Below are 10,674 nucleotides of genomic sequence, written 5' to 3'. Positions count from 1 at the left end.
ATGTAAATTGAGGATGACAGTGGTACCAAACTCTTAGTTTTTGTTTTCTTTTCTAATAAAACTAAGGTAATGCATGCAAGGAGCCTAAAGTGTTGGTACATGAATTCCTTAATAAATGTTAGTTTTACTAATAATTGTTTAGGAGGTAAGACTTACCAAATGACTGAATGTGGATTTAAGACAAATATTGATAATCACTCCCAAATTTCTGAAAAATCAAGGCTTCTTTTTAATGATAAAAACTAGAGTTGGAGCATATGTGATTAATGTACTCCACAGATTTCCTTTTTTATTTGATGAACACAAGATGCTTGAGAAAACTCCATCTACAAATGTTGAGGAAAAGTTGCATGTAACTATTGCTCAGATACAGGTTTGGAATTGAGAGGAGAATCAACATATGTTTGCTTATGCCAATTCTGTCTTTCTTCATATAGAAGATGCTGTATTTGTAATATGCACCATTATTTTTGTACCACACAGAAAGAAACAATAAATAAAAATTTCCAGTAGAAATATGACATGCAGTTAATCTAAAAGTGAGTTACCTTTTTGACATTAAATATGAAAGAAATTTACAGCTCAGAGTCAATATAATAGAGTTGACTATTTTTGACAACTTGTGGGGAGATTAAATCATCTAGGTGAACAGTCAGAGTGAAAAATGAAGGTTTTGGGGAAATAGGACATGTAAGAGCAGAGGTAGAGGCATGAGAGATGGAGAAATAGAAATTATGGGTATGGTCACTTTCTCTTTGAACTTAGCTGTCAGTGGAAGGGAGCTGGAAGAGAACATGGTGTCTGATGAATCTTATTTTCCCTTTTTTAAATTTGGGAGCAATCAGCCCATGTTTGAATATTGAATATCGATTAAAAGGAATAGGAGGGCTTTTTCACAATGGGTTTACCACCAGAACACAGGTGTCATGAAAACCACTGCTAAATCTAAGGCAAAATAGGAAAGGAAATAACTCATATCAACATTATCATCATTGGACATGTAGACTCAGGCAAGTCTACCACTACTGGCCATCTGATCTACAAATGTGATGGGATCAGCAAAAGAACCATCAAAAAATTTGAGAAGGAGCCTGCTGATATGGAAAAGAACTCCTTCAAGTATGCCTGGGTCTTGGATAACTGAAAGCTGAAACTGAGCTTGGTATCACTACTGATAGATATCTCCCTGTGGAAATTCAAGACCAACAAGTATTGTGTGACCATCATTGATGCCCCAGGACACAGAAACTTTATCAAAAACATGATTACAGGTACATCTCAGGCTGACTGTGCAGTGTCCTGATTGTTGCTGATGGTGGTGCTGAATTTGAAGCAGGTATCTCTAAGAATGGGCAGATCTGTGAGCATGCCCCTCTGGCTTACATACCGGGTGTGAAATAACTAATTGTTGGTGTTAACAAGATGGATCCACTGAGCCACCCTACAGCCAGAAGAGGTACAAAGAAATCTTTAAGAAGTCAACACTTACATTAAGAAAATTGGCTACAACCCCAACAGAGCAGTATTTGTGCCAATTTCTAGTTGAAATGGTGACAAGAAGCTGGAACCAAGTGTTAACATGCCTTGGTTCAAGGGATTAAAAAGCTACCCATTAAGGTGGCAGTGCCTGTGGAACCATGCTACTTGAAGCTCTGGATTACATCCTGCCACCAGCTCATACAATTGACAAGCCCTTGTGTCTGCCCGTCTAGGACATCTATAAAATTGTTGGTATAGGTACTATCCATGTGGGCTGAGTGGAGACTGGTGTTCTCAAATACAGCATGGTGGTCACCTTTGCTCCAGTCAGTGTTACGACTGAAGTAAACTCTATTGAAATGCACCATGAACCTTTGAGTGAAACTCTTCCTGGGGACAACATGGCCTTCAATATCAAGAACATGTCTGTCAAAGATGTCCATTGTGGCAGTGTGCCTTGTGACACCAAAAGTGACCCACCAATGGAAGCAGCTGGCTTCACAGCCCAGATGATTATCTTGAACAATTCCAGCCAGAGCAGTGCTGAATATGCAGCTGTGTTGTATTGTCACACAGCTTAAATTGCTTGCAAGTTTGCTGAACTGAATGAGAAGATTGATTGTTGTTCTGGGAAAAAGCTGGAAGATGCTTCCAGATTCTTGAAGTGTGGTGATTCCACCACCATTGATATGGTTCTTGGCAAGCCCATGTGTGTTGAGAGCTTCTGTGACAATCCTCATCTGGGGCACTTTTGTGTTGGTGACATTAGACGTGGTTGCTGTGGGTGTCCTCAAAACAGTGGACAAGAAGACAGCTAGAGCTGGTAAGGTCACCAAGTCTGCCCAAAAAGCTCAGAAGGTTAAATGAATATTATCCCCAATGCCTGCCACCCATGTCTTAATCAGTGGTAGAAGAACAGTCTCAGAACTGTTTGTCTCAGTTGGCCATTTAAGTTTAATAGTAAAAGACTGGTTAATGATAAAACACATCGTAAAACCTTCAGAAGGAAAGAATGTCTTGTGGGCCATTTACATGTGTGTGCGTGTGTGTGACTATTTTAAGTTATTAGTTTTTTAAAATCAGTACTTTCTAATGGAAACAACTTGACCACAAATCTGTCACAGAACTTTGAGACCCATTAAAACAAATTTTAATGAAGAACGTGTGTCTTCTTTTGGTCACCATTGTAACTTCCTATAGTCCTACTTAGGTAAAAGACTTTAATAGGAGTTTCCCAAAGCTTATTTATGGTGTACCATCAGCTGTAATTTCAGAATTTGGTAATTCTGAGTTAACATTTTTTTCTGCATAGGGATTTCGATTTTTTTCACTTTGCCAAAGTGGGAGGAATCACCTGTTTAAGTACAGAGTGAAGAACTATGGGAAGAGTCTGTTGGTGCAACATTTCATAGGTTAGGACAGATAAGCAAAGAGTAACTTTGTTTATATGTAAGATGACTTATAAGAAGGCCAAATTCTGTAATATTAAAGTTTGAGTGATATATTTAAGCTTCTGTATAATTACATCAATATTGAGTAAACTTGTTGGTATAATGTCAAATTTTAGTTTGCAGTTCTTGGAATCTGCATTCTCGCATTTACAGATATTAAAGTAGTAGAACCTAAAGTGTGAGGCTTCAATAGTATTGAGCACTGCCCTGCTACAGTTAATTGTATCCAGCTTCTAGGAAAAAGAAAAGATACTGGAAGTTGAGAAATAAAAAGGACTAGGAGACAGGAAAAAGTGAATTGTATAAAAGAATGGGGAAGAATAATCGACATTCTGTAGAAGGCAAGTTACATGGAGAGAAGAGGATAGGCTTCAGGACACATGCAGAGTAGTTTTCCCCTGATTGGTAGAGACAATTCTGCCACTATAATGGGAGGGAAGGATAGAGTACCTGCAGAGATGCTGGAGAGAGATGTGGCAGGAGGGTGGAGGTGTTCCACTGGGTGGCTTGAAATCAGTCAGTGAAAGATGAGGAAAGGTCATCCACTGAGAGTCGTGGGGCAGAGATAAGGTTGAGGGATCCCATGAGAGAAAGTGTATGAAAATCATTGTAGCAAAGAGTGAATGAATGAATTAAATAAGAGAAATGTACTAAAATGTACAAGTGAAACTGGAAGTTTTGTTGAATGTAGTGATAAAAGACCTTTACCTCATAGGGTTATTGTGAAGATTAACTATTTGGCCTGGCATATAGTAAATGCAGCTATTATTAATATTGTCATGTTATAAATTCCAGATTATAAAATATTCTTGAGTGGAATTAAACACTTTAATGCAAAAGAATCGCTGAATTGATTTTGGAAAAAATAGCAATGATTTTAGGGAATTTGCCTAAGAAGGAAGATGATTCTGGATAATAGAATTCGAGCGAGGCAAAGAGAAAAGCAAAGGCAAGAGTATATGTCTCACTCTGTCCATGATGATGGACATGCAAATACCTAGGCTAGCAACAGGCATCTGGTTGAAAAGGTAAACTGTAAACCATGTTCTAAAACCATAATAAACCATGGACTCTCCACAGGAGGCCAATAGGTGGCAATGCCGAAGTTGCACGTACAATTTAATTACAGGAGCTTCAAAGGAGTAGAGTTTATTAAGTTGGAGTAATAATAGCCATTAGGTAGAAGCATGGGTACTGTGACAGTTTAGCAATGCCCATTTGGATTGCAGTACCCATGAGAAAGAGGGAAGGGGGTTAAATGGAACACTTCATGTCTAACTATGGATAGCTTCACATCATGTTTATTCCTTTCGGCTATAAACATGTTTAAGCAATATGCTGATCAATGAGGTAGTCCTAGGAATAATGTGAAGGACAGAAATGGCAAGTCTGTATCCTCAGTCATTTGCCATGGTAGTGAGAAAAAGAAGCTGGAAAAAATGGCCACATCAGCCACGAAGGGGACACGCTGTATTTTTTGAGGCCACATAAAGGAAGATCCTGAGACTCTTCGAGACTTAAGAGCACAGTAGATGTCAGCCAAGCATAGACCTCAGGAATAATGTCTTGGGAAAAGGAACCCATATGCAATGGTCATGAACAGAACAGAATGCAGCACGCTTATAAAATTAAAAGACATTTTGGCCAGAGCGTTGAGAGGGAGAGGAATAAGTGTTGAAAGATGAGACTGGTGATTTAGGCAGGGGTGAAAGGACAAAGTATTGCAGGTTTAGTTAAGAACTTTGACTTCTTTGAAACTAAAACCAGTAAGAAGTATATTATATTACACATGGAAGATATATGATGATATTTCCAGTAAAAAATGTATATCACACTTGCTGCATTGTGGAGAGTACCCTGGGTGCAGGTGACACGCCATATGGAAGTATATAGTCAGAGAAGTGGTGGAGAACAAGAGAGGAGGATGAAGTGTGTGTGTGTGTGTCCGTGTGAATATACATATGAGTTTACACATGGGAAATATCTCTCTCTGTCTTTCTGTCTCTGTCTCTCCTTTTGTTCTTCTCTCTCACACATACAACATAAGCAACAAGATGGTGATGAATTGGAAGTGGGAGAATAGGCTAAAATTGAAACAAATTAGATATTGCAGACATTACCATAACTGGAAGTGCAAAAATATTTATATTTATCCATAATAAGAATAAAATTGAAATCAAGAATCAATGTGTAACTATTTTTGAAAATATAAAGGGCAGCTCTACACAGTTTGATATTAAAATCTAAGGAAAATTCCACCACAAGTATGTGAAAAATTTGGCAGTTCATGTGAAAGAGCTAAAAGTAAAGAAGCTGTAAGGTATATTTTATAGACACTCTTCAGTCTCCACTGAAAAAGCAAACAATATAACAATCAAATGTGGCCTTTAGAGAACAGGGCTTTGTTAAAACACAGTTACTCTTCTGCATCTCTCTTTACTGGAAGGTTTTAATACATTTCTTTAATACCTTCTAGTTTACTGAAATATATATTTACTAAAATGCCCATAGAGATAACTTTCTTCTCACTTCAGTCCAGCATCTATCATCATGAGGTACTTCACTTCCAAAATGCATTATGACACTTGTGTCAAATCCCCTCAGCCACATTTCTCATGCTTGACAGGGTCTGTTCTCCAAGATTATTGTGACCACAGCTCTAAATTTCATCAGGTGTAATTTTTAAACAATTTTTTTTCAGTTTGATCTCACTCTGCACAGCAAATTTTATTCTGAACCTTACATCCAAATATGTAAAACTGGTTTTCACTAGATTGGTAGACAAATATGATTTAAATTCTTTTTAACAAGAGTTCCCAAACCATATCTTTCATTATTTATGTGTTCCATTCAGATTATAAACTGACACTGAGAATCAAGGATTTAGTTGATACAAACATTTTCATAAAATGTCAGCAATATAAAATTCCTGTCCTCACCTACTTCAGTGTTTTTTCTATAAATTGGTCAGTCAGAATTCAAGTAAAAGTAATTTATTTTCAAAGTTTGAGATTGTATTAATCATACTTTATCTTTTTTGTCACATTTCTTGCCAACATTCCCAAATATTTCAGGCAGTGAGAAAGTATTTTCATTAACTGAGTCTAAGAATCAATAGGCTCCATCTTTTAAACTACACCACTTTTATGACTACTGACAGTCAGAAGGGAAAAGAGTGGCAGATTACACTGCTATCAATAATGCCAGTTTAGAACTCTATAAAAGCAAAAAATAAATAAAATAGTCGATGAAAAATTTGTGCTCCCAAGAGGGGGTTTTAAAAGTTTAGAAATGATCTTTGTGATGCCCGTTGAGGAGTTTGATCTCTCTGACATTACAGTAGAGGCTCTTGAAAATAAATGTACAAGATAGATCTATGTATAAAAGACCTAATCCATTTATAGACTGAAATAGTCCATTTACATTTTGTTTAAAAGGTATGAAGGGGCAATTGAAACAAGTTACAATCGACAAGAGAATGGATTTATGTAGTAGTTCAGATAGCTGTAGGAACTGGTTTTTATCATGGTTGACTGAGTGTGAACCACTACTTTCTTTTTACAAGTACTCTGATTTGAATTCTCATTAAGCTTTGTAAAACATCAGACTTTCAACTTAGTATGTATTCTAGAAATAAAGCTATTAAGTTTTCAGCAGCCATGGAAAGCCTATAATTTATATCTTAGATGATGAGTCTTCAGATGGCTTTAATACTGATTACATTTACATTTTTTGATTTAATCATTTCTGTTAGCATTACAAAATGATAGCACATTGTTATACAAAGGAAAGCTAATCTTTCTGACTTATGGAAAATAAAAATACTACTAGAAAGTTTCCCTGGTTTATGATCCGTTCTTTGTTTCTGCAAATACCTGATAGTTTATCCTATTTATTTTGAAACTAGCATAATGTTTTTACTCTTTAATTCAGTGCAATGACCATGAGCTTGAGTTCAGCCCTACTCTCATTATAAAATGCTACTTTGATCTAGTATTCAAAACTAGCTAGAACTGAAGGCTGTGAGAGTAATTTATCATTTTGTGAGTACGGTAACAAACTAACGGGCTCTGATTATGAGATGTTGATTGTGTAGCACCAAAATAACATAAATATATACTAAATTCTTACTAAAAGAATAGCTGGTATATATATATTATGTATTTTCTAAAAGAGAAAATTCTACATATAAACTTTTCATTGCCTTTTGTTGCTTGAGATGAGGGCATAGTATGATGATTTTCAAACTGAGATTGCATAGCCAAGACATTGTATACAAGACCTATTGTGATTTTAAAATATGTTCATAGTAGTGGTAAATATTTGTTATCCTCAGAAAATTGGTATAATTATGTTAATAAAATACTGTGGGTGAGTCAACATGGTATTCTGAGTTTTCACTCAACTGATGACTCTTTTAATATTAAAAAATATTTGATCCATCCTCACTCTATTATGAGGTGAGATGAAATTCAATCTTCTTTTTATGTGTTATCACCAACATACTTGATCATTGTTCTCCTAGGATCATTTCATTATGTTGGCCCCTCTGTGGCCAGTGTGTAAGAGGTGAAAGTGTTCAAATTTTATGTGAACTAGGTTAATCATTTTTGCTTACAATGCTCCTAAGACTTCCTATTATAATTTGAAAAAAAATTGTATTTTTAATATTTTTATACCATCTGCTTTAAGGCATATGAGCTGCCCCCAAGCAGAAAATGTAAGTTACTTATAACCACACAGCTAATAAATGGCGTAATTGGTTTCTACATTTTATTAGCTAAATCTACCATATTTCATGTATATAACTCTGCCTCTCCAGGTCATTTGGAGATTAAAATTTACCAAAGTATGGGCCTATACAATCTCTTATAATGAATTATAGATTAACCTATCACTAAGTACAAATTTATCCATTTCAAACTAAATATACTCAGTTGAGGAGATAGGGAGTAGGTGGGAGATCAGAGTTAGTGCCTCTGTTTCTCTTCCTTTAAGAACACATTTGGACTGGGAGTAAGATGTAAGTAAGTTCATTTTCCCACATCAAATGAACTGTGTCATGGATTTCACCTGGACAATTTTTTATAAACATAATATTTCATGTTTATAAACATTTTAAAACTTATTTATAAACCAAAACAGCTCAAGGAAAATGTTAGTCTCAGCAGAATCAATTTTTTTTTAAAGTAACCTGAATTTTTTGTGGTTGTTATCCTCATTTTGCTAATTTGTAAGCATAATAGAAGTAGTAACCTCATTTTGTAAAAAAAAAAAAAAAATGCAATAACTATAATTTTATACTCTCTGCTAAGCATAAATATAGTAAAACAAGTACCATATGGCTCATCATTATAAAAGTTAGTATTTCCACTTGCTTTGTAAATCTCTTCAATTTTATGGCGCATAGAAAGAAAACTAATTGCTAAGTGAGGTCATACCATTCTCTTTCTGAAGCACTAAATGTTCATAAGCTCAGTATAAATTTTTTTAGGAGAAAACTAAGCTATATTTGTAAATGAAGACTATTATGATGTAATTATTATTTATTTCTCCAGCTTTTTATGAAATGTGTGTTTACTGGGCAACTATCAAACAAATTTCATTATGGTCCTTTTTAGCCAAATAAGATGAATTTATTAAGAATACAATAATGAGCCTTTTTAGTAATCCAATGTAAATTAGTTTTCACATGAATGAAGACTTTCACATGGCCAGAATTAAAGTCTTTATAAAACTGATATAAAATGATTTAGTTATGCAAGCATTATATTTTGTCTTAACTTTTTGTTAAATCAGCAATTAGGTTGAATCTTACAAATTGTATTTCTTTTGTAAGATTATTCTTTATTTGCTAATTTCATCAGTATGACAGATATGCTGTATAAAGAAGGAAATAACATCATAGACAGTTTTGGACTTAAGGCAGTAGAAACTGTTTCCATTGCTTACAAACTATTATTAATGTGATTCTGGCTCTAGGTGTGGTCATAATAAACATAAAGCAAAATATTTTAGGAAAGTTGCAAGATAACTTTTAAATATTTGGCAAACAGACTATTGTTAGCTTCAGGCTTTGGTGGTGGTGATGGTTGTATGTGTGTGTGTATGTGTATTGAACAAAATTGGCAATATACTTTTTTTTTTATAATTTAATGAGTGACTATGTTAAAAGAATTTGAAATTACTGTGTGTTTTTAGAAAATATGACATGTGTCACTTATTATGTAGAATAGAAAAAATATAGTCATTGACCTTTCATCATTTTATTTTGTATATTTCAAAAGGCTTTCATGGTCTTTGTATTATTTTTGAAGATAAATATGTATATCGTTATTACATCAGTAACATACATTATCAACATGAAAGAAATTAAAAACCACATACACAGTAATATTAGGTTAACGCTAGATTTTAGATTAACTAGTAGCATACAAGGAAAATCAAATGTTTCTGTGTACTTTGTAAAAAAAATGACACTTAGATATTTTTTTCAGTCCATGCAATTGGTAAAAATGTCATATAAGAAAGATAAACAGCACTAAGAGAAGCTAATAGGAAAATTTGTGATTGGAACACTCCATATGATCTTAATAAGCCTGATTCAGATTTTCAACATTACATCTTCTCACTATTTTGAATAGTCAGTGCCGTGTTGCTTGCCTTCATGATCTCAGCAGGAGCTGATTTTCTAATCTGACACACTAATTGGATTAAAGTGACTAACTGATTAAAGTATTTATATATGCATTGTCTCAAAAGTATTTCTACAGTAGTAAGAATTTCTACATCATCACTGTAGAGCAACTAGAAAAATGTATGGGTAGAAGGACTATACATTTATACCACTTATAATCACTCAAATTATGTCCATTTAGATTCATACTTTGAACTCCAGGAGGCACCAAAAATTGTTTTTTTGACACTAAAATTATATTTCAATGCAGTTTACAAACCTACTGTATATTAATTAGAATAGTGCTTAGTGAGACAAAAATAATAAATTATTTATATTCAAGACTTATACCTCATAGAAGCCTGAAACCACCCTTAGGTGATTCATAGGATCCTGAGAAAATGCTCTTCTGCCAAAAAATACAGATTTAAAGTAATTCATCACTTTTTCTTACATTACATGTTTGAGTACTTCTCTCTATACAATTATCAGTTGATCAGAAAAATTTAAAAATCACTTTTATATCTGATAAATTACTGTTATTCTGATTTAGTGATTAAAAGATAGAATTGAATAAGTGATTCATTATTTGATAATCATATGGGATAGTTTATCCTCTAAAACATGGATAAAATACTTAATAAAGTTAGAATTCTACAATGGGAATATAATGAATGACAAATGTTCAGTGCATAACAGAAAAAAAATTAAGTAGTTTTAAATGTAATTTTTATTTTTCAAGGACCTAAAAACGTAATTTAATAATTTAGTACATAATTTAAGCCCTGAAATTTGAACATTCAAAGATACAAAATCAAATCTTAATATTGTCCTAACCAGTTCCTATCCACCAAGGAAGAGTTAATTATTTGCTACTTTTTATTCATCTATTACATGGTAACCAAGTGTATTTTCTAGAAGTACATGTTAAATATGTTTGTATTGGAATAAAATATTGAGTATTAAGTATGGCAAATTACAGGTTAATATTTTCCCTTGTTTTATAAAACATTTTTCTATTTTATTTTAATACAAAATATAAGATTTCAGTGCAAAGACTATTTGGAT

General features: G+C 33.8%; 1 pseudogene; it reads left to right on the top strand.

Moving 5' to 3' along the window:
* The first annotated feature begins 961 nt into the window (after positions 1-961).
* Positions 962-2,346, top strand: LOC112390675 (elongation factor 1-alpha 1 pseudogene; annotated as a pseudogene).
* The last annotated feature ends 8,328 nt before the right edge of the window (positions 2,347-10,674 follow it).

Source organism: Neophocaena asiaeorientalis, unplaced genomic scaffold (genome assembly GCF_003031525.2).
Source record: "Neophocaena asiaeorientalis asiaeorientalis breed wild unplaced genomic scaffold, Neophocaena_asiaeorientalis_V1.1 scaffold39, whole genome shotgun sequence".
NCBI lineage: Eukaryota > Metazoa > Chordata > Mammalia > Artiodactyla > Phocoenidae > Neophocaena > Neophocaena asiaeorientalis.
The sequence above is the reverse complement of the archived record's forward strand: the minus strand, read 5'-3'. Positions and strand labels throughout refer to the sequence as shown.